At 35.2% G+C, this 25962-nt stretch overlaps 1 pseudogene; it reads left to right on the top strand.

Moving 5' to 3' along the window:
• Positions 1-1040: 1040 nt before the first annotated feature.
• Positions 1041-25793, top strand: LOC120135381 (annotated as a pseudogene).
• The last annotated feature ends 169 nt before the right edge of the window (positions 25794-25962 follow it).

Here is a 25962-nt window from a genome sequence, read left to right as displayed (position 1 = left end):
GTCGTGGTCGTGGTCGTGGTCGTGGTCGTGGTCGTGGTCGTGGTCGTGGTCGTGGTCGTGGTCGTGGTCGTGGTCGTGGTCGTGGTCGTGGTCGTGGTCGTGGTCGTGGTCGTGGTCGTGGTCGTGGTCGTGGTCGTGGTCGTGGTCGTGGTAATACGTGTCTTCGACACGTCCGCGCGGATACTATCTTTTTAGAGAAAATTCTTAAGAAAGAAACAAATGCAACAACTTTTGAAAGAATTTACTCATTTTCTGAATCGCGTTGCGATTCTTGGAAGATCGCGTTGCGATTTTCTTAATCGCGTTGCGATTCTTGGAATCGCGTTGCGATTTTCTGAATCGGGTTGCGATTCTTGGAATCGCGTTGCGATTCTTGGAAGATCGCGTTGCGATTTTCTGAATCGCGTTGCGATTTTCTGAATCGCGTTGCGATTTTCTGAATCGCGTTGCGATTCTTGGAAGATCGCAACGCGATTCAGAAAATCGCATTGCGATTCTTGGAAGATCGCGTTGCGATCTTCTTTTCAACGTTGCGCTTTTCTAAATCGCGTTGCGGTTTTGATATCGCGTTGCGATTTTGTTGGTCATTTTGGCAAATCAAAAAAAAGTTGGTTAAAATCGTATATTATAAGGCATTTTTGGTCACCGAGACGATTTTCTCTTTTAATATTATGTATGCCTTATCTTTCACTTTCACATCACCATATCAGAGGAGATCTAAAATACCTCTTTTTGATGTACCAAGTTCTCATTCTGAATTATGACACGGACTGCTGATTAAAACTAATTAGGCACTAAGCAGAATAATAAAATACAAGAGGTAAAGGTGATTAAGAAACGTTAATCATTGGCGGCCGTGAGAGAGAAAACTTGGGCCCCCTCCCCAAAAGAATATGCTTTCGGCCTAAAACAGGATTTTTTTGCCGGCACTGTGGGTAAGAATGCTACTTAAAACAGCATTTAATGTGTATGGAATTCTCTCCGTTCCTTTGTTTAACTTGTTTCAGCAGAGAGATGATTGATTTATATGTACTTTTTGGTGTGGGCGCGGGGGTTCTTCAGGCGACATTGAATCAATGCCATTCATCGAAGGTTTGCGACAGCTATTTATTCAGTTGGTAAGCCTGCAGTTTTTTCCGTTTATCCCAGAAATTTATAAACACGTTTTAGGTTTGTGGTGTGTTTACACAAAAAGACACAGTTTATTAGGTTTCTGAATGTTTGGTATCTTCATCATCCTGTTCATCATCAATCTGGTAATAAAAAAATTTGATTCTGCATCTATCGTATGTTTCAGAGAAACTTTATATTAGCGTATTCATGATCTTTGGATATGAATCATTGTAATAATTTTATTTTCCTCAAGGCAAGAAAACTTCTGCCTCATTCATGTCAGCCTAATACCTGTCTTGGGTGCTGTTGGAGAGCAATACTCCATAATTTTCTTTGAACGTTGTACATAAACTGTAAATCTCTTTTAGAGCTCTGTTTTGTGTCAATTTTAAGCTGAAATAACCCAACTCCCTGAAATATTAGACTGCCTCCTTTAATGGTGAAAATAATTTTGTCTCTCTCTTGCGGGTGCAGAAAACTAAGCCTATATAGCATAGTGTCTGGGAACTTAGAGACTTAGGCTTGACTCCTCATCTGCTTGCTTGTCGCTCTGCTCAGGTACTCTGCCTTTGCGGGTACTATCATACTCATTGTACATATGGTTTTTTCCATCAGGATCATCCAGTACACTGCATTATTGCATTTTATCTTTCTGGAGTATTGTTAACTGGCTCTTTATGGCACTTATGTGCAAAGTGGTTAACTATATCATCTTTTTGGGGTGAAGTATCGTTTTGGTATGATGGTGCTTTTGTAATGTTTAACGCTGAACTATAGTTGGACTTGTCATTTTAACTCTGTACTGTGCTTGCCAGTCATTTTGTTTTACTGTTTCCTTGTAGAATTGCAATTTCTCTCCTTTGGCTCTTGAATTTATTTATGTCTTCTCGTTTTACCTTGCTGAATATACTTTTGGCAGCTTTTTTTCTTTCTTGATCTAACTTTGTCCCAAACTTGATGGTATGTAATATCCTTTTGGTTGGTGACTTGCAGCCCTTATTGGATAATACAAAACAGAAACTTCAACATTTCTGTCATGTTCCGGTAAATTTGTTGGCTAAATATTGTTTTTGTTCTTTTAATTTAGGTTTATCATCTTGACTGACAATATTATGTATCCTCGTGGCCCCTCACAGGCTGCCAACATCCTTAATATTCATGATGTGCCCAACATTTGGCATATTCCCCTCTTACTAAGAGTATGTTCATTAGCAATTCTTCTATTTCTCTAGAAGGGATAATGCAGCATTTAGCCCCTGGACCAGGCAACTTTTTCCAACTTGGTCCTTGAACATCTTTTTGGTTTACATTAGTCCATAAACTTGGATTTTTCATCTTTTAGATGATGTGGTACTCTGGTATTGTCACATGGCACAATTTTGTAATGGCACAGCATCAAAAGGAATAAAAATGGGAAAAGTTGCCAAGTTCAGGGGCTAAATGTTGCTTTATCTCTATTTGGAATTTCAGGATTCCTAGTATTATAGTATATCATACTTGTACCTAAATGCTGCTATATATTGAATGTTCCTTCAGAACCAAAATGCTCATCATTCAATTCTGAAACAGCTAGATTTACTAAGATTAGTGTTTGTTTCAATATTTCCGAACTTCCCATCTTAACCTTCTTTTTTCCTCAACACCATTTGACTGCTAAGTTAGTTAACATTTAGCCATCTCGGGGTTAACTCTTTGATGCACAAGGAGGCCCACCCAATCAACATTTTTGTATGCAGCCTAACTAGATCGTTGTTGGTCTTTTACCATTGATTTTATCTCTGGGAAAAGGTTGTGTTTATCATTGGTTAAGCTCATACTTGACACTGAAATTGATAGGCTGTTAACTACCAAAATCATCATTAAATTTGGATCAAGCTACCAACCGAAGCTTGGACCAGGATGGCAGAAACTTTTGATAATCTCACTGATTCTGTCTGTATTTTTAGTTTAGCTCTAATTTTCTAGTTCGATGAGGTTTCTATCTCAGTTCTGAAACAAAAATACATTGTATTCAGGTGAGGAACTGAGGATTGCTATGGTTGGGAAGTATGTTGGTTTGGCAGACTCGTACTTATCTGTTGTGAAGGTTTGACACTAGTTTAATATCATGATTTCTACAGATCCTTATTTTTAGCCATATTATATTTTCTGGAATATACATTCTTAAACAGTCATAATGTTATATAAGGAATAGCTTCCGCTTCTGTATATTATTACTGTTGTTACATTATCTGTCTTTTCATCCTTTGAACCTCAGGTGTATGGTAGAACCACATAAACAATTATCCAAAATGTTTTATATGCCGGAGGAATTAGCAAATTGATCAGTTTACATCAGTCCAATTTCTGCTTTGTGATATTGCATAATCCATTTTGGTAAATGGCATAGCCTATTGTGATTGATTAAAAACTAGGTAACTACTTTTTAGTGATCTAAAATCATGTCTCCGCTGATTAATATATGTTATTTAAATACCGAGGTTTAGTGGCTTGTTGGTTTATGTCTCTGATGGTAATCATTCTTGTGTATAATTCACCTTGCTATATATTTTCTTTTGCTTGTAGGCACTTTTACATGCCTCCATTGCATGCTCTTTGAAGCCATATATTTAATGGATTGCGACTTCAGACCTTGAAGATGATTCTGCAGGATCGGTATTGAACCAATAGTGCTTTTGCTATTACAATACAAAAAGTAACTTTTGATTATGTCATCTAAACATTTGTCTATCTCATCCAGGCCCCGGAAGCTCATGCTGCTGCATGGAAAACTTGAGAGTAAGCCTTTTGTTGTTTTCCCTATTAAGCCTTTTATTGTTTTCCCTATTGTTTTCTATTCTGTGCAGTGTCAGATCCTATGGGAATATCTCAGAAAAGGCGGGTTAATATACGCCTAATATACGGCGTTACCGTATACATTGAAAGATATTTAACAAATTCGGTTTAACACTACCGGAAATGTTGAGTAATAATAATGTAGTAGGTCTAAATCATGAAGAAATATTAAAAAATTTGGCAACCGACAAACTTAACTTGTCGGTTTGTGTCGATCCAAATTAAAAATGTATCGATCCATATCAATATAACATGTAAAAATATGATAAAACATGTCACGAAAAGACAATACGGGTAAAGTCCTACCAGATATATTTAAAGTGTCGATATTTTAATATAAGTATCGACATTTTGTGAATTTAAAATAGAAGCAGTTTTAGCGTCTATAAAGTGTCGATATTTTATAAAAATGTATCGATCCACAACGATATAACAGGTAAAAATATGATAAAATTGGTATTAAAATGATAAAATCGGTAAAGCGCTATCGAATATATTTAAAGTGTCGATATTTTAATAAGTACGTGTAATAAATTATCGATACTTTCAAAGAAATAGGTAATTATCCTATTGAAAGTATCGACACCTGACATAAAAGTATCGACACTTTGATAGTTGTATCGATTAAATATAAATAACATATCCTATGAAAATATAAAGGTCATAGCTAAATATCCTCTGAAAATAGATAGAACGGACGAGTTTTTGAAATCGAAGCGTAATTGTTGCTGCATTTCAGAAGGTGTTTCTAAAGCGAAATTTGTTTGTTTGTTGCTGCAGTCGAATCGAAAAGTATATTGTCGAAACCCTAGTTTTTATTATTACAGTAATCGTAAATAGGGTTTTTATGTGTTGTTTGGGGTTTTGGAGTAAAGAAGCATTTGAGACTGATTACAGGTAGAAAGTGATATTCAAGGTAAAATATAAATGTCGATACTTTTATTAAATATTATAGGTAGAAAATGATATTATAGGTTGTATAAATGTGCCGACACATTTTGTAATGGTCATTCAAATTCTTTTGAAGAAAATCGTTTTACCACAAGAGTAGTTATCTATATTTGTATATTGAATAAAGTGTATGTAACAAGTATTTGATTTGATTTGCGTAAACTGATATATGAAGGAAAAATGGAGTCAATGGGTGGAAAAATTGTTGGTGGCGCAGATGACTTTGAAATTGAGGCCGAGACTCGAAAGCAATCAAAGGATGGATATATGTACTTCTAGTAAGTATCAATGTCTTTTTGTTATTATTGTTGAAATGGTAATTGGATTAAAGTATTTAAGAACTTTAAATTATTGACAAATTTTAATTGTTGACAGTATGATCGAATGCAAAAAGATGAAAGAAGATAACACACAGAGCGATTCGGTATGTAAAATGAAATTGACATTGAGTATTATTTAGTGTTAATGTATTGATTAAGAAACGTTTATGCTTAATATTAGGTAACAAAAGATGTGAGGTCCAAATAGAATTCGATGAGTGATGTTGAAAAAGAACCTTACATCACACAGTCAATGAATGATAGTAAAGAATACAAAGAACGGAGGAAAGCACATGAAAATAAGGTATTCATTAAACTTGTAAATACATTGATACAAAATATATAAGAACTATAACATTATATATTGTTAAAAAATGTAGGAAGTGTCGACAAGGTGCAACATTAAAAGGGTGAATTTATTAGTTAAACACCTTGAGGAGAAGGGTCAGTTGAATGTGCTGGGAGAAATAGGGTTTGGATCGTTGGTAGGAGTAAGGGATCGACCTATTCTGAGGGAATTGTGTCGATCCTTGATGGCGTAATTTGATGTCAAACAATGTATTACTAAGTATGATGATTTTTTATTTCCTCTCGGGATCCCATGTGCTGCAGCCGTATTGGGAGTAGAAAATGAAGGCAAAAGTATTGTAGAAGTTTGTAAGAGTAAAAACTGGAAAGTACTTGCCTCCAAATATGGTTTGAAGCAGAATGTGACATATGCTGAACTTGAAGAGGAAAAAAAAATGGATCTTACGGGGGGATGAGCTGAAGGCCAGAGTTCTATTGTACCTTGTCGGTATATTTCTTTGTTCAACGAGTGACATGTCAACGAACAAGGACTATATGAAGCTCATTTGCGATGAAGGCTTGAATGGTGAATTCAATTGGGTTGAATATGTCCATTCGAAATTGATTGAATCAATAATCACCTTTAAAAAGGGCAGCCAGAGATACCTCAAAGGGTGCATAGCAATCTTAGAGGTAAATGATTTGAAGAACTTTTTTGTGTTTTTATATAAAATGATAGTATAGTTATTATATAAAATTATAAATTTTATTATAAATACAGGTTGCACTGTTCGATTTTTGGTCGTGCTGTGAGGCACTGTCGGCTTATGAAAGAACCGAAGTGGCACGCATCCTTGCAAGGGGGAAGGAGGAGGTGGTTAAAGTGATGGCGAAGTTGAAGTTGGATAGACCGAAGAAGCACGAAAGGGTAATAAATGTAATTAAATAATATTAAGAATATAATTAATGTCTTAATATTGTAATTTAATTTTGAAGGTTATTGGTAAGGAGGTAGAGGAGGCAAAGGAGAAGAAAGAAGAGATTGTTGTATTAGGGGATGACAGTGAAGAGGATGACGGTGAGGGAAAACAGAGTAACTTCGATATTTTGATGTTTGAATTGGCTGATATCAAAAAAATCCAATTTGATATCATGCAAAGACAATCAAGAGTCGAAGAGAAACTTGAGAGAGTCGAAGAGAAACTTGAGAGAGTCGAAGGGGGAAGTGGAAGGAAAAATAGATGGAGTGGTGAAAGAAGTAGAGGTGTTGAGGGGTGAAGTGTGAAAGAAGTTGAGGTGTTAAGGAGTGATCTTAAGATGGTGACGGGTGAAAAATTTGATGGAGTGGTGAAGGAGGTTGTGGAATTGAGGAGTGAACTTACGAGGGTGAAGGGGTGGTTGATCAATATTTGGATGAAGGAGATCAATTGAAGGGTGAAATAAAAGAGATAAAGAGCTATGTAGAGCAAAAATACGATGAACTGAAAAATATGAAGAGGAAGGAGGAAGGAGGAAGAAGAAAAGATGGAAGAAATTAGGAGGAAGGAAGTTGATGTCATTTATACATCAGAGAGTGTTATAGCAACAGATTTGGATTCGGAATGTCCTGCACCCCAGAAGAAGAAGCAGAAGGTAAGTTGAATAAAAGAAAACTTAATTTGATCTTTATCATGTTGTTGTGAAAAAAATTTGTATGCAAAATTGTAGGTTGAAAAAGTGGATATTTCAAGCGGAATTGATGACATCGAAGCTGCAATTTGTGATTATTTATGGAAAAGTGAGTTAGAATCGGGGTAAATGAAATATATTGCTTTGTGAGTGATATTTAAATATTTCATGACAACATATTAATCCTAATGATTCATACAGATATTATGTAATCTCAATGAGAAATCAATTCTCTAGTGTATACGACGTTGCAATGTTGAAGCCTACGCAATGGGTTGGCGGTGTGGTAAGTATAAAGTAGAAAATGTTAAAACTTATTCAATATGTTCTGATTGTGTAATTAATTTTGTTAGGTTATTGATTTGCTCGTCTGGACAGTATGCTACGATTCTCAAAAGTCACTCCGGAGAATTGGCTACATTCCATACCTCTTAGCGGTGAGTTAAATTAATAAATGTTAAAAAGTAGTGTTATAGACGGTAAATTAATAATGTTTGTTGTGTAATTGCAGCAACAGGCGTTGGATGCCAACAACAAAGAAAGTGTTGAGGGTATTGCTACCTTTTGGGGTCCCATATTGGATAACTATGTGAAATTCACCGACTGTGATAAGGTAAAACACCTTACCAATTGCAAATGATATTTTCGGATATAGAATGTTGAATTTTGTCAAATTGAGTGTGAAATTTGTTACATATCATGATCACAATAAATTATCATAATTCACATTGATATATGTTAGTGTTGGATATGGTAGATCGTGTTGCAACAATATATGATAGTATGTTTATATCTGAAGCAGCTAAACAGAAAGTGAATGATGTTAAGAGATTGATATGTATGTATATATGAAAAGACATTATGTAAATTATAAAGCATAATTTTTTCGGATCATAACTTATTCTTTTTAATGCAGATTAAAATATTAGATTTTTATAATAAGAAACGTATTTGGGTTGAATACTGTAGATCTCTAGGAAAGTTTCACATAAAAAATTTCAAATTTATGGCGCATAAAAAGAATAAGTAATTGAATGTGTATGAGATGTTATCATAAATAGAAAGCTTAATTTATACAGGATTCATAATTGACATGTGTGGATTTTAAATTTTGTAACAGATATGATTGCGGCATGTATGTGATGATGTGGATGAAATTGATCGGTTCTACAGGGGCAACTAGTGATTTTGTAAGTGGAATTAAAAATTCGTTTGTGGTAAAATTGTTAAATGTCATAGATTGAATGTTGTGGTTTACAATACTTATCGTTATGACAATTTGAATATAGGTTGTTGGAGAGTGGGATCGATCGCGAATATTAAACGATCTCGTAAGTCACAATAAAAATCAACGATGACAGGAGATAACAAAAGCTCCCATGAGACACTACAATAACAAAAGGATGCAATGATGTAAATGTATGGTTAATTTTTTATAAGAATTATAATTTTGTATGTGAATGTAATTATGTATGAGATGAGAAAAGTTAGTAGTAGGTTGTTATACATTTTTTTATACACATTAAGAGTCATGTTGATACGTACGATATATGAAGATTGTTGTAAAAGGTAAATTGATAATGTAGTTGGTAAAAATATATTTTTTACTGAAAAATTAATAAATACTGATTTGTTTCCAACATTTTGTCCAGTATAATTCTCAAACATTAAGTTTAAAAAAAATAAGTCAGAATATGTGTAATGTAATAGGTAAAATTTATCGATCCCAGAAACATATGCATCCATAAGTATAATGTAATAGGTAAATTTTCAATGTAACTGGTATAAATATACCGATTTTATGAGAGAACATGTCTACAACATGTATCGACAGTTTTTTAATTTTGTGTCGATACTTTTGGTCCATAATGGATGCCAAAAAAGGTGAACGCATAAAATGTCGATCCCAGAAACATCGAAACCCATAATTATAATGTAATAGGTAAATTTATAATGTAACCGGTATAAATATACCGATTTTATGAGAATAGGTCTACAACATGTATCGATACTTTTTTAATTTTGTGTCGATACTTTTGGTCCAGAATGGATGCCAAAAAGGGTGAACGCATAAAGTGTCGATCTCAGAAAGATCGAAACCCGTAATTATAATGTAATAAGTAAATTTACAATGTAACCGGTATAAATATACCGATTTTATGAGAGAATAGGTCTACAATATGTATCGACACGTTTTTAATTTTGTGTCGATACTTTTGGTCCAAAATGGATGCCAAAAAGGGTGAACGCATAAAGTGTCGATAGATTTTCAAAAAATGTAGATCCCAGAAACATCGAAACCCATAATTATAATGTAACAGATAAATTTACAATGTAACCGGTATAAATATACCGATTTTATGAGAGAATATGTCTACAATATGTATCGACACTTTTTTAATTTTGTGTAGATACTTTTGGTCCAGAATGGATGCCAAAAAGGGTGAACGCATAAAGTGTCGATACATTTTCAAAAAGTATCGATCCCAGAAACATCGAAACCCATAATTATAATGTAATATGTAAATTTACAATGTAACCGGTATAAAAATACCGATTTTATGAGAGAATATGTCTACAACATGTATCGACACTTTTTTAATTTTATGTCGATACTTTTGATCCAGAATGGATGCCAAAAAGGGTGAACGCATAAAGTGTCGATACATTTTCAAAAAGTGTCGATCCCAGAAACATCGAAACCCATAATTATAATGTAATAGGTAAATTTACAATGTAACCGGTATAAATATACCGATTTTATGAGAGAATAGGTCTACAACATGTATCGACACATTTTTAATTTTGTGTCGATGCTTTTGGTCCAGAATGGATGCCAAAAAGGGTGAACGCTTAAATTGTCGATACATTTTCAAAAAGTGTCGATCCAAAAACATCGAAACCCATAATTATAATGTAATAGGTAAATTTTCAATGTAACCGGTATAAATATACCGGTTTTATGAGAGAATAGGTCTACAACATGTATCGATACGTTTTTAATTTTGTGTCGATATTAATTTAAATATCGCGTGTTTTCCCCCTTCATTATTTATTCGATACAAACTCTAAAATCGACAAATAAACCCTAAACCTAAAGGCTTCTAAACTCTTCCTCTTCGACGAATACTAGCGTTATCATAACAGTGACGATCAAATATTCAGATAAATTTATCGATATTTTATGGGTTTGATTGATTTGTATATTGGAGTTTTTTTCCTAAATGTGTTTGTATTCCATTGTAATAGCATCCACACCCAAAATGGCTCCAAAACGTAAGCGTCAGAAGCGCGGTCTTTTTCAAAGTTCTTCTCAACCATAACCTCATTCTCAAACAAACGATTCTTCTGAGAAAATCAGGTCCTTCGAAACTCTAAACTTTAGATCCGATATGGAGAAACAAAGATGGCAGACGAGTTTTAAAGTAAGGAAGATTCGTCCCGAACATGTCATTGACCTGGGTTAAGGAAGATTCGTCCCGAACGTGTCATTGACCTGGGTTTATTGTTTGATGATAAATATGCATTTAGTTTTAAATCCACATTTACATCTTGGGATTGGCTTGAATTCCTTGGTGTAGAACCAAAATATTACCCCAACGTAGTTAGAGTATTCTACAACAATGCTTCCTTACAACACGAGCCTAATAAGACTAATATAATAGGAATTAATACCCATGCCATGGGGAAGGAAATATATATATCTCCGGAAACTATTGCGGAGGGTCTAGGTGTCGAGAATAAAGGAGATTCAGATGAAAATAAGTTAGATACTACAATACAACGGGTTGCTAGAAATAGCCCAATTCACCTAGATGTAGAGTCGAAAGTGTTTCACAAAATGCTCACATGGTATATCCGGCCTAGTGGGGGAAACATTCAACACTTCGAGACAGTGATTATTGGTGGATAGTAAAGTATAAATCCAAATCCAAAACGGCTCCAAACATTGCTAAACTGCTATTTAATACAATTATATATATGGTCACAAAGGGAGCAACAATTTCAACTTCACTACCATATGGATGTGTCATCACCCATCTGTTGAAGAAGAAAGAAGTTGATTTTTTGCATGACGCCCTTGTTGGATTAACCCGCAAGATTGACATGTTATTTATTAAAAAAGTGGGATATGATTTTGTTGAAAAAATCGGTTGGAAGCGTGTCAAGGAGGTTGGATTAGATCAAGAGAGGGAGGAAATTGACCCCATTGGCCATAAAGACGAGCAACCAATTGGAGACGCAATGATGGAAGAAGCTCCAGTTGGAGAGGATGTCACAATTAAGACCGTGATGGAATACATGATTAATTTTCGGGAGCATATTGATTCCCTTGTGAGTGGAATGTGAGCCGATATTTCATCATTGTGCGATGAAGTCTCCATGTTGCGTGACGAATTACGTCAACGACATCAAACGAGTTAGGTAATTCATTATTTATGGTTCTAAACATTTACACGTTCTGAAATGTATTTTATTTTCTTTTAACAAATGTAGACAACCAAGCGGTCAATGACGATGAAGATGACGATGAAGATGACGACGACGATGATGATGATCCAAACAAGTATATCATGTCTGCAACGCCGCCTTCAAGAAAACTTTTAATTTTTTATCTCAATGGTGTCCTTGCCTACATCCCAAGACTGCATGCAGGTTTTAATTCTGTTCTTTTGTATCCATTATTTTAACATATAAGCGTACAACTTTAATCTCATTTTTTTTATGTTGTAGATATTGTCCTCAGAATAAGATTATTTGAATTTATGCAATTTTGTGTAGACAATTTTGTTGTTGCCATTTGGTCTTCCAAGATGAGGTTAGAACTATTGAGGAATTGAATTACTGTAGCCAAAATTATTAATATACAATTGAATGTTAACATTCAAACTTGATTACAATCTCAGGCATAACGTCGACCGTATACTTAAGAAACTACCTTTATTTTTTGAGCATTTTCTATTCGTTTGGGTAAGATGAATGTCATTACAGTTTGCTGACTTTTCTTTGTCTACGATTCCTACATATTTATATTCGACTGTTTGTGAACATGATCAAACAAAATGCAAAACATACGATAATGTTACCTACTGTAAAGATCTCAATGATGTTTGGAACGTGTGTCCTGATTTTAACTGGCTAAATACACTTTTGGTCGATGATTCAGCGGAAAAAATGATTTATAATCCGGTAAGTTGCATTTATGCAATATGTTTTTCCAGTTAAACAGGTGTTCATACATTGATTATTTTAACAATTTATCTGTTTATATAGAAATATAATTACATATGTCCACATACCTTTGACACTGCTTCCCATTCGAACGACAATGCTATAGGTATGACACAAATTTATTCATGCTTATGCGAATTTAGTTTATTGTTAGTAAAATTGTACCTCATTAGTTTGATAATTGAAATTATTTATGTATGTCCTCAGAAAAAGGAGAAAACATACGAGAGTATTTGGAAAATTTGTTGAAGGCGCCTAATGTTCCGGACTTCGTTAGAAATAATCCTTTTTCATCGGATTAATTTCGTTGTCGGTACATTATTTGAACATTGTTGTGTATGTATATTTTGTTTTGATTATATTGTGTGTATATTTTTATTAATTATTCCATATTTGCTTCTCTGTATACAGATACATTTGAGGATTGTTGAAATATCAATACTAGTTATTAATGTATTTTACATCTGCGTGCAAATATATCAAAACACATTATTAAAGAAATGTTTTCTATGATATCCACAACAAAGTTTTCATACTTAGAAATATCAGTATATTTATAATCGTTTTCTATAATGTATCCAAACTTAAAGTTTTCCATAAAGTGTCGATCCATATATAAAAAGTAACGACCCAAAAAATATCGAAACCCATAATTATAATGTAATGGGTAATTTTTCAATATACCCGGTATAAATATACCGGTTTTATGAAAAATATGTCTACAATTTTTATCGACACTTATTAGTATTGTGTCGATACTTTTTGTCCAGAATGGATGCCAAAAAGGGTGAACCTACAAAGCGTCGATACATTTTCATAGAGTGTCGATCCAAAAGGGTTGCACGCATAAAGTGTCGATACATTTATTAAAAGTGTCAATCCCAAAAACATCGAAACCCATAATTATAATGTAATAGGTAATTTTGTAATATAACCGGTATACATATACCAGTTTTATGTGAGAATAAGTCTATAATATTTATCGACACTTATTAATATTGTGTCGATAATTTTTGTCCATAATGGATGCTAAAAAGGGTGAACGCATAAAGTATCAATACATTTTCAAAAAGTGTCGATCCCAAAAAATATCGAAACCCATAATTATAATGTAATACGTAAATTTACAATGTAACCGGTATAAATATACCGGTTTTATGAGAGAATAGGTATACAACATGTATCAACACTTTGTTGAAAACCCCCAGGTTTTATTGGCTATGCTGTCAATATGATTAACCTAGATAATCCCAGTTACAAAACTGATTCTGGCCATGATTGCGAGAGACCATACTCTACAGATTGTTTGGCATTTATGTGATGATGCAGATGAAATATTAAACGGTCTCGTAATCCACAATAAAAATAGACTAAGAGAGTAAATTTTGTAAATATATGGTTAATTTTGTATAATTTACACTATACTCAAACTGAGCTTGACTTGAGGACATGTTAGTTTGTTATGTCTCTCACTGTTGCAGTACCCACATCGTCTAATTATCTTCTCGACCTTGTTCTTCGGTACTTCTTTTCGCTTGCGTTGTTTTCGTTGAGGGTCACAGATATTGTTTACTACAATGCTCTGGTTAACTGAATCATTCAAACCAAACGAGTTTTCTAATTCTTCTATTAGTCTTTTCATCTCATCTCTTGCGGTTTTGAAAGACACGTCTGTCTTTGATGCAATGTAGCATAACATACTTGACGTTGAACGTAGAGCAGCGAACCGTGCCATTTGCATCACTTATGGAGACACATTCAAGTCAACATAACTGGGTGCAGAAACCTTCACATCATTAATCCACCTACTTTGAATCAAATTCCCGGGCAAATATGTGTAATCCAAGTGCTTCAAAATGTGAAGTTGATGGCGACACGGAAGTCCAACGATCTCGAATTTTTTGTAGGAACAAATTAGGGTTTTCGTACGAGAATCAAAACTAATTTCAAATTTCCTATTTTTTCTTTGTACTTTGACAAAATATAATGTTGACATTCATCTGATAAGGACTGAATCTTTGCCTCAATCTGGTACAATGTCTCCCATAGAAGTTCATCTTGGAACGCATGAAAAGATTTGCGGGTAAAAATTGCAACAGCATGACTTTCAAGGTCGAACAGTTTTGTGATCTGGAAGGGCTTCGTATGGGAACTTAAGTAATCCGCTTTCAACTCGTTCATACGCATTCTACTAATTCTATCTTCAATTGCACGAACAACATCTAAATATGTCTTATTGTGTTTCAGTGCAATCGCTAGTGAAGCATTCATAGACTCGCACCTTTGTGTTGAGCGAATATTGGCAAAGAAATGACCGGTTAGATATGCTTGTGCCCATAAGTGCCATGTATTTCCCTTCTCAATCACCCATGGATGGTTTTCGACGTTGAATTCTGAAATAACCGAACGCCATTGAATATCATATTCCTCGGTTCTCCCCCAGGAAGCCATGCATTTTGAGAATGTTGCTGTAAATTTTGGGTCACCAATGTTAGCTTGTGCATTGCGAGAAAGATGCTAAGAACATAATCTGTGCTTAGCATAAGGGATAACAAATTTGATAGCCCTATGCATTGCCCTATCCCCATCGGTGACAACTGAAATAGGTGATTTATTCATCATGGCTTCTAAAAACTTCTGTAGCACCCACTCGAAAGATTGAGACGTCTCGTCAGTGATTATGGCAGTGGCAAACACAATTGTGTTATGGTGATGATTGACACCGACAATAGGTATAATTGGTCGACCATACAAATTATCTTTGTATGTTGTGTCGAACGCAATTACATCACCGAAGCATGTGTAATCCGATCTCGATGTAGAATCCGACCAAATAAGATTATACAATACCCCTGATTCGTCTACCGAGTATGTCATAAAAAACCCGGGATCATCATGTTTCTTATAATCAAAGTAGGCAATAAGCTCATTCATATCCCCATCGACGATTTCCTTTGCTTTACCTCTTTGAAGTGCATTGTAAAGGTCTTTATGTGTAAGTCCAACATTATGATAGCCCCCTGCTTGCTGCGTTAAATAGTTCATTACTTGTGACGTGCCAACATCGACCTCTTTCAATGTTGTTGCTTCATCAATATCAGCCTTACTTACAGCTCTATTAGCACGCATAAATGGTGTCATAGCAGGTGTGCACAATGCATGATTATGTTCATGATAAGACTTACTTATAACCCACTGATCGTTTGTATTTGTTGCTGTATCTACGACTCTAGCCTTATATCCTGTTCTTGTGACTGGAGTATGAGCACGTTGACGATTAACAATATTGACTTTTGATGCTCGAAACCTTCTTTGGAACAACAAAATTCTTGTGTCTTCACATTCCCTTCCACGTCAAGCCGTGTTTTTTCCGTACGTGCACTAAACCCATGTTCCCGTGTGAATCCCTTGTAAAAGTACCAAGCTTGATCACGTGAACAGAAGAGCTGACCAACTAATCTGTCAGATTCATCAACATTATGTACTTGATGGCATTCCTTGGTTGTCTTAACATTGTCTGCATCAGTATGATTAGGGGTGTAAATGAGCCGAGTCGAGCTCGACTCGACTCGAAAACTTTGAAATGGAGCTCGACTCAACTCGAAAACTCGCGAGCTTAAAATTTTCAAGCTCGACTCGAACTCGAAATCCTGAACTGAAGCTCGTGAGCAGATCGAAATGAATTTTTTTCTTTAACTTAACTCGATTGAAGCCTCAAACTCAAACTCGAACATGAACCTTAAATACATGAAATCTTACTGTATTTTTAAAAAAAAATCAATAGATAAATATTAATATTATTATTAATTTTTTTTAAATAAAATCTTAATATATTATATTTTCGAGCTGCTCACGAGCTTTTCGAGTCGAATGTCGAGTAGCTCATTTCAGCTCGTTAAGAACTCGAGTCGAGTCCAATCGATCCGAGTATTTATTGAGCCTTGATCGAGTCGATCTTGAATAGCTCGCGATCTGTCTCGTCTCATTTACAACCCTAAGTATGATCCATGGCAAAAAATTTGTTGTGCAAGTTCAGTGGTCCCGGAGTTGATGGAGATGTAAGCAAAGGTTCATTGAACATGTTTCAGTCGTGTTGCTTTCAATAGGATGTGGTATTGGTAGTGGTAGTTAAAGGGTGGCTATAACATTAAATTCACAGTACATATTTAGGTATGTACAATAACTACCTAAATATGTGTCGATATATTTTATACAAGTATCGACCCAAAAAACATCAAAACCAATAATTATAATGTAATAGATAAATTAACAATGTAACCGGTATAAATATACCAGTTAATTAGAAAACATGTCAACATAATGTATCGACACTTGTGTAATTTTTGTCGATACTTATTGTCCAGGATGAATGCACAAACGAGGTGCACGCATAAATTGTCGATACATTTATTAAAAGTATCGATCCCAAAAACATCGAAACCGATAATTATAATGTATTAGGTAAATTTACAATGTAACCGATATAAATATACCGGTTTTATGATAAAATAGGTCAGCATCAAGTATCGACACTTGCTAAATTTGTGTCGATACTTTTAGTCCAGAATAAATACCAAAAAGGGTGCAACCATAAAGTGTCGATACATTTATAAAAAATATCAATCCCGGAAACATCGAAACCATAAGTATAATGTAATAGGTAAATGTTCAATGTAACCGGTATAAATATACCGATTTTATGAGATAATAGGTCTAAATAATGTATCGACACGTTGTTAGTTTGTGTCGATACTTTTTTCCAGAATAAAATATGAATACCCAACCAGATGCAAGCATAAAGTGTCGATACATTTAAAATTGTATCGATCTAAAAAACATCGTAACCGATAATAATATTGTAATAGGTAAATTTACAATGTTACCGGTATAAATATACCGATTTACTTTTAAAATAGGTCAATATAAGCGTTACCTATTACATTATATAAGAGCTACCTAATATGTTATTGTACTTGATAATATTTCCGGTTAAATGCCTATTTTATTATATAAGCGCTACCTAATATGTTATTGTACTTGATAATATTTCCGGTTAAATGATATAACATTACCGGTCAAAATTTTAACCGGTCACTTGTTTAACCGGTCACGCCATTTTTAACCGTTTTTTAACCGCCACACAGCAGAACTACCTCAGATCCTATACTCAACATCTGGTTTTGGTTTACTTTTGTCACAGATTAGTTCTGTTCGGGAATAGGGTAAACCTAGATTATTATTGGTGCTCCTAGAGAGTTGATAAATAGAGTTTACGGGTAGATATATAGTGGGGAAGGAGGTGTTGGTCCCTAAACCAATTTGTACTTGTCCTCTCTATTTAGGTCACATCACTATTTATGAGTTATTAGTTCTGCAGTAGCATACTCCGATTTGAACTGGGATAAAAAGGGTGTTACTGAAATTGACTTGTTATATGCATAATGTTGAATGTGTCCTAGTTCCTGGTGGATTTGAGGATCGTGGTGTAAGTGGAATGATATTGGCTGCAAAATATGCTAAAGAAAATAATCTTCCTTATCTTGGCATTTGCTTGGGCATGCAGATCTCTGTAATAGAGTATGCCAGATCTGTACGTGAATGTTAGAAATACTTTTCCCCCCTCTTTTTATCCCTCTAAATTATACGCTAAACCTTATGTAGTTTACTGTTATAGGTTCTAGGTTTTGAAAGGGCAAACAGTGCAGAGTTTGATCAGCAGACACGTAATCCCGTCGTCATTTTTATGCCCGAAATATATGCTTCATATCTGTTATTTTACTTTTCTCACATGTGCAATAAGCTGCAGGATGATATTATTTTCTATTTGATTTGTCAGGGATCAAGAACACATATGGGAAGCACAATGAGAATAGGATCTCGAAGAACACTATTTCAGACCCTGTATTACTTCTAAATTGTATGTTATTTAGTTCGTTTAATTAAAAAAATTCTTCATAGTTAGCTTCTGCGGAGAAAAAATGAACTCTCCTAAATAATCTATTTCCTTTTTGTGATCTTAATCACAAGTTATATGCAACTCCAAACATTTCAAGGTACAAGGCTAGGTCATATTTTAAGGGTACATGCTATATGATTATTGTCTAAATTAGGTGGCTTTTGGTTCACTGGAATGTTTATGAGAGAATTAGAATCTGTGAAGGAATTTGAATCTGAAGGAATTAGAATCTGAAACTGAAACCTGTTTGGTTGGCAGGAAATTGAATTGGAATTCAATTTCATATTCTGTTTGGTTCGTAGACATGTTAGATGAATTTGATTTCAGTAATGTAAAATGATAGAATTGTCCTTCTTATTTTTTTTGCTTAATTTTAGTTTTTTTTATAACTTACATGTAGCAATATATTATAAAAAATTTAAAAAATATTAAAATTTCATTTTATTGATTGATTATTCATTTCAATAAATTATAAAAATCATACTAATAAACATCATAAGTTAAAATCATCCCATTAGGGATGATCATGGGTCGAGTTTTTGGTCCACCCGACCCGACCCGAGAACAAGGTAACCTCCACCCGAGACCCGATTCGACCCAACCAAAATAAAGTTTCACCCGGCCCGACCCGAATATATGAATTAGAACCCGACCCGAAATAATAAAAAAATATTTTTATTCAATAAAAACAATGACTTAATTGAAAAAAATATATATAGAGGGGTATTATTGTAATTATTCCTAAATATATAAGATAAAATTATATACTTTTTTGGGTCAGGTCGGGTATTTTTCACCCTAAACTAGAATCCGACCCGAATATCACACTTAAAAAAACCCGACTCGAATACCACACTTAAAAAAACCCGACCCAACCCCAATATCAAACTTAAAAAAACCCAACCCGAATTTTAAAAAAATCTAACCCGATCCCGAAATTAAAAAAACCAGACCCGACCTGAACCCGATTTTTTTAAAAAAATCCTACCAGATCCTATTTTTTAAAAAAAATCCAACCCTAATACCAAAAGATTGATGAGAGTAGTGTGATCAAATTTCACATTCCCTCCTCCAAAGGATTTCAATTCATTCCCCCTTTGAAAACTTGAACCAAACATGGGAAAGTGGTGGAATTGGATTCCAATTCCCTCTAATTCCAAGGGATTCCAGCGAATCAAATGCCACCTTAGTGATTCGTTGTATTCTTGCTTGGTACTGCAATGCACAATATGTAGATGAACGACACCGACATAGATATGAGGTTGGTCAAGTTGATTCTACTGGAAATAGAAGAAAAAAGTAGATGTATCAACGTAAACTATATGATATTAAATGGTATGATTTATTGCCTCCTTAGTCCTTACATGACTTTGCTGCAGGTAAACCCAGATATGATTGGGGGTTTTGAAGAAGCGGGGCTGAAATTTGTTGGGAAAGATGAACTTGGGAAATAATGGAGGCAAGTTTACATTATTTTTCCATATCGCTGAAGCTTTTTGTCACAGTATGAAAAGAATATATGTGAGGAATCGAAGAAGAATTGGGGATTCACGATCAAGGGTTAGGGATTGAAGGAGTTGAATTTGGGAATTGGACCAGCAAAACACGTGAGAAGCATAAGAAGGGATTAAAGCCTTCATCAGCTGAACATGATAGCAATAGAGCAGCCCAGCCAAGCAAACCCAATACAACTGAAGAAAATAATATAGTTAGTTAAGCAAGGACAACCACCTGCAGTTGTTAGATTCCAGTACAATTGTAAACATATAAATTAAGAGTACTTGTAGAAGGACATTATGTATTTTGTGAATGAAATCTATTTTCTCATCTCTATTCTTTCTCTTTCTTCTATTATCGTGCTTTTCTCTCTATTCTTCTTCATTTTCCTGTAAATCATAACAATTGGTATCAGAGCCATCATTCATGGTAATTATTTTGGTATGCCAAAGAAAAATCAAAACATGTCAGACAATCCTGATTTTACAACAATACATAATCAATTGGAAGACCTAACATCATTGGTAAAACAGTCACAAGATGAAACCAATCCTCTCAAATGGTGGGAAAATCAAGAATATTACCTTGTTGGAATCCAGAATGGCCACAAACTAGGGCTATGTTGAGGAGCTTTTAAAGATTTTGACGGACAGAAATGGCGATCAGGACCTCTCTGCTAGTGAACAGGTACAAACTCCTAATATTTCTAAAAATGAATGAAATAAACCTGTTATGGTCACTATGATTAATGATAAGTCTTGATTTACTTATAAACCTGATTAACCTGGGATTTTGAAGGCTAAACCTGATAAATTTCTAGATCCTAAGAATAGTTCTAAGCCTGATAATCAAATGGGTGAAAATAATGAATCTATACCTATTATGCTTGGTTCTGAAGTTAATAAACGAGGTCCAGGGGATTTCTTTAATACTTCAGGGTCGATGTGGCATCGACCTAAGATTGAGCTGTCGTTCTTCGAAGGGGTCAATCCTAGGGGTTAGCTCCAAAAATGTCTTAAGTATTTTCCCTCTATAGTGTCCTTGCAGATCAGAGGGTAGAAGTAGCCACTATATATCTAACGGATACGGCGGAGATTTGGTTCAATGGCTATATAATGTAGAAACACCATGTGATGTGGCATGAGTTTGAAGAAGATCTTTGTCACAGGTTCAGTAACCGATCATTTTTTGATATAGTGGAGGAATTTACAAAGCGGATTCAGAAAGGTTCTATTGAGGATTATCAAGAACGATTTGAAGAGCTATAACCTCATATGCTATTACAAAATCCTACCTTAAGTGAGGATTTCTTTGTATCACTTTTTATCAGTGGGCTTAGGGAAGACATTAAACAAAGGGTTAATGCTCTAGATCCTAAAAGTCTGTCTGAAGCATGCAAGAAAGCTAAGCTTTATGAATCATCTGTTGAGTTTGAGAACAGAAGAATGCGATCATCTTTTAAAAACCCACCCTACCCAAACCCAATCATTGCTTCTAAGCCAAATCCACTACCATTACCTCCCAAGGAAATATTCCTACCACCTCCAAAACAGAACCTCAGTGACTACAAAATGCAAAATAATATCTATTTTAAGTGTGGTGAGAAATTTGCTCCAGGTCATAAGTGTAAACAGAGACACCTGAACATGATTACTGAAGAAGACACCACTACCCCCTTAGAGGTTTTTCCTAGTGATTTAGACCAACCTATACTGCAAGAAGAAGAGAACCTAGAGATTTCTATGAATGTTATTACTGGCTGCATTGGCCATAATACATTGAGAATACAAGGAACTATTCAGGGTAAACCATTGAATATTTTGATTGATAGTGGCAGTACCCACAAAAGGCTGATGCTGGAATACAGATTACTACACCTTACCCCTTGGCCATTACTGTAGCTAATGGACAACATCTTTTCATTTTAGCTAGATACAACAAGGTTGAATGGCAAATGCAAGGTCACTTGTTTATACATGATTTCAGATTGCTTAAACTGGGTGGAAGTGACATGGTTCTAGGGGTTAACTGGATGAAGTTATTTAGTCCAATACTAATGGATTTCAACAATATAAAATTAAGCTTGTCAACAACCATCTACAACACTATAATAGATTTCAAGGGCTACATTACTAAAAATGACAACACGAGATCCATATATTATGGGCCACATTGTTCTGCTAAGTATGACAAGGAATCTTCAACTTATTCCTACTGAAATCCAACCCCTATTAGAGAAGTACAGTGCAATATTTCCTGATTCTACCACCAGAAAAAGTCATGAACATGCCATTCCACTCAAACCTGATTCTACACCTGTTAATTTAAGACCCTACATGTTTGCTCGTAATCAGAAGACTGTGGTAGAAAAAAAAATTTCTAGCATGCTCTCTTCCTCTATTATACAACCTAGCATGAGCCCATTTGCCTCTCCATGTCTCTTTATTAAAAAGAAAGATGACACTTGGAGATTTTGTGTAGACTACAAACAATTAAATAGTATGACAATAAAGGATAAATTTCTTATTCCTATGGTAGAGGATTTACTAGATGAATTCAAGGTGATGCCTTTTGGCCTTATCAATGCTCCTGCTATATTTTAGGCTTTTATGAATGAATTATTTAGTTCTTTCCTTAGAAAGTTTGTATTGGTGTTCTTTGATGACATTTTGGTGTACAACAATAGTATGAAGGACCACATTAATCATTTGCAGAATGTTTTAGAGTTTTGCAAGCGAACCAATTATTTGCAAAATTATCCAAATGTTTTTTGGACAAACTCAGGTGGAGTACTTAGGCCACATCATTTCAGCTGCAGGAGTGGCTATTGACCCTAGCATAGTGGAAGCAATACAGACTTGGCCTATGCCTAAAACCCTTAAGTCTTTGCGCGGGTTTCTGGGTTTAACAGGGTACTACAGAAGATTTATCAGAAACTATGGAGTCATTAGCAAACATTTGACACAACTACTGAAGAAAGATTGTTTTAAGTGGAGTTCTGAAGCTTTTACTGCCTTTAAAGACCTTAAAAAAGTTATGTGTTATGCTATTGTCTTAGCATTACCAGATTTTTCTAAGAGTTTCTGTTTAGAAATTGATGCTAGTTATGGGGGAATAGATGTTGTACTCTTACATGATGATCGACCTATTGCCTATCTTATTAAGGCTCTCAACCCTCGACACTCCGCCTTTTCCATATATGAACGTGAATACATTGCTATCTTATTAGTAGTCTCCAAGTGGAGACATTATCTGAAAAGCACACCTTTTGCTATTAAGACTGACCATGAACCCTTGAAGTATCTTTTGGAGTAAAAGTTGACTACCACTATTCAAAAAAAGAGGTTGACCAAACTACTGGGACTGAACTACACTATTCAGTACAGAAAAAGAAAATCTAATGTGGTTGCAGATGCCTTATCCAGGCAGTGGGAATATCAAACTCAATGCTTTGCTATGGAAGTGTCATTATTAATACCCAGCTAGGTTAAGGAGGTAGAGGACAGCTACAAGGAAGAAAAACTAGCTAATGAATGGATTTCAATGCTGGTTGTCAATCCTACTGCTGGCACTATATGGAAATATTCAAAGGGTGTCCTCATATACAATGAAATGGTGTATATTGGGACTGCTGGAAGTCTTAGACTACAAATCCTTCAAACCTTGCATGATTTTCCACATAGAGGTCATCCAGGAGCACATGCTACATATCATAGGATAAAATCTAATTTTTATTAGCCTAGACTTAAGGCTATTGTGGCTACTTATGTGAAGTGTTGTGCAGTTTGTCAACAAACTAAGGTGGAACATATAACAAAGCTTGGCTTGCTACAGTCCCTGCCTATTCCTAGCCAAGTTTGGGAAATCATTACAATGGATTTTATAGAGGGTCTGCCTAAATCCCCAAGGAAAAATTGCATACTGGTTGTAGTGGATAATTTCACCAAATACAATCATTTTTTTGCACTATCTCACCCTTATTCTGCAGTTGAGGTAGCTAAATTATACCTAAACAATGTCTATAAACTACATGGTCACCTAAAATGGCCATTTCAGACAGTGATAAGACATTCACTAGTGTCTTTTGGAGGGAACTGATGAAATAACTGGGCACTAGAACCCTGTTTAGTACTGTTTACCATCCAAAAATAGATGGTCAAACAGAGAGGGTCAATCAATGTTTGGAGCAGTATCTCTGAGGACTCTATTTTTTTCAACCTAAACAATGAGCTAAATGGTTGTCCCATGCCGAGTGGAGGTACAACACCACCTAACACATCGCCCTACGACTCACTCCTTCCCAGGCCCTATATGGCTACAAACCCCCAACTATGGTATGGCATACAAACTCTCAAGTACAAACTGTGAGTGAAATGATGAACAACAGAGAGGAAATTCGACAACTAGTTAAACAATAGTTGGAACTGGCTAGCAATAGAATGAAGCAACATGCAGACAAGAAAAGATCATAGAGAGTATTCAAAATCGAGGATGGGGTTTACCTCAAATTGCAACCTTACAGACAAAATTCACTTGCCTTGCGTAAGAATCTGAAATTGGCAGCCAAGTATTATAGTCCATACAAGATTGTGGAAAAAATCGGAGAAGTTGCATATCGTTTAGACTTACATGCGACATTACGATTGTACCCCGTATTCCATGTTAGCCTACTGAAGAAACGCATTGGGGAATCATTGATATCTGCAACTGATCCTCCTACAGTAGATGAAGGTGGTCAGTTCAAAATTTAACCCTTGAAGATAATGGGCAGGTGTATTGTTAATCGTAACAACAAACCGGTGACTCAACTTTTAGTTCGATGAGAGAATCTGGATGAAGCAAATGACACTTGGGAAGATTTTTCGGTTCTCAGGGGCCAATTTCCAGCATTTGATCCTTGGGGATAAGGATCGTCTCAAGGGGTGGGTATTGTCACAGTAGGAGAAGAAGATTAGCGAGGAATCGAAGAAGAATTGGGGATTCACGGTCAAGGGTTAGGGATTGAAGGAGTTGGATTTGGGAATTGGATTAGCAAAGCACGTGAGAAGCATGAGAAGGGATTAAAGCCTTCATTAACTGAATAGGATAGCAATGGAGCAGCCTAGTCAAGCAAGCCCAATACACATGAAGAAAAGGATATAGTTAGTTAAGCAAGGACAACCACCTGGCAGTTGTTAGATTCTGAGTACAATTGTAAACAAATAAATTAAGAGTACTTGTAGAAGGACGTTATGCATTTTGTGAATGAAATCTATTTTCTCATCTCTATTCTTTCTTCTATTCTCGTGCTTTTCTCTTTATTCTTCTCCATTTTCCTGTTAACCATAACACTTTTCTTAGTTTATGTGTAGCCATCTGTTGGATTAGAGTGGGATTTAGACTCTTAATTTCCAAAGTCCATTCATTTTCTCTTGTTTTGCAGGTTCTGGAGCTTCCAGGTCATCCATTTTATGCAAGAGTTCAGTTTCATCCATAATTTAAATCACGGCCAGGGAAACCCTTAGCACTGTTTTTAGGTACGTACTTACAGTACACAATTACTTCATTCGAGTTATGTGCATGTAGGGTGCATAATTTCTCATTCAAACAAAGAAAATGATGCGAGAAGACTGCACTCATGCGTCCCTTTGGAAGGGCATGGTCTCATATGGGTGGAGTTAAAGATCGTCATCGCTTGAACCCTTTAAAGTTTTCATTCTAACCTGGATTTTAATCATGCTATATCCTCATAAATAAGAAGGAAAATAAATAAACTTCATATGCTTGGTCATATAGTTTTCATTCTTTCTATAAGGAATATTTCATGAATTTGGATGATTTATCTTCTAACATGCAAAATGATATATATATATGCCTTTGAGATCATAGGTCTTGTATTATCTGCAAAAGGACAATTGGAAGAATATCTTAACCGGCATCAAAATGGAAACTGATTCACAAGTTGTAATGATACATCCGAATCAATTTTACAAGGCAGTCATCTTTTTGAAATTCAAATATATAAACAAGGTAGCAACTTTCAACCTTGGCTGAGAGGATTTGCTTTCACCATGAGAGAGACTGTTCTAGAGCCTAAACCATGTACCTGTTTCCCGTTCGGGT

The sequence above is a fragment of the Hibiscus syriacus genome, unplaced genomic scaffold, assembly GCF_006381635.1.
Source record: "Hibiscus syriacus cultivar Baekdansim isolate YM2019G1 unplaced genomic scaffold, ASM638163v2 tig00110607_pilon, whole genome shotgun sequence".
Classification (NCBI taxonomy): domain Eukaryota; kingdom Viridiplantae; phylum Streptophyta; class Magnoliopsida; order Malvales; family Malvaceae; genus Hibiscus; species Hibiscus syriacus.
The sequence above is the reverse complement of the archived record's forward strand: the minus strand, read 5'-3'. Positions and strand labels throughout refer to the sequence as shown.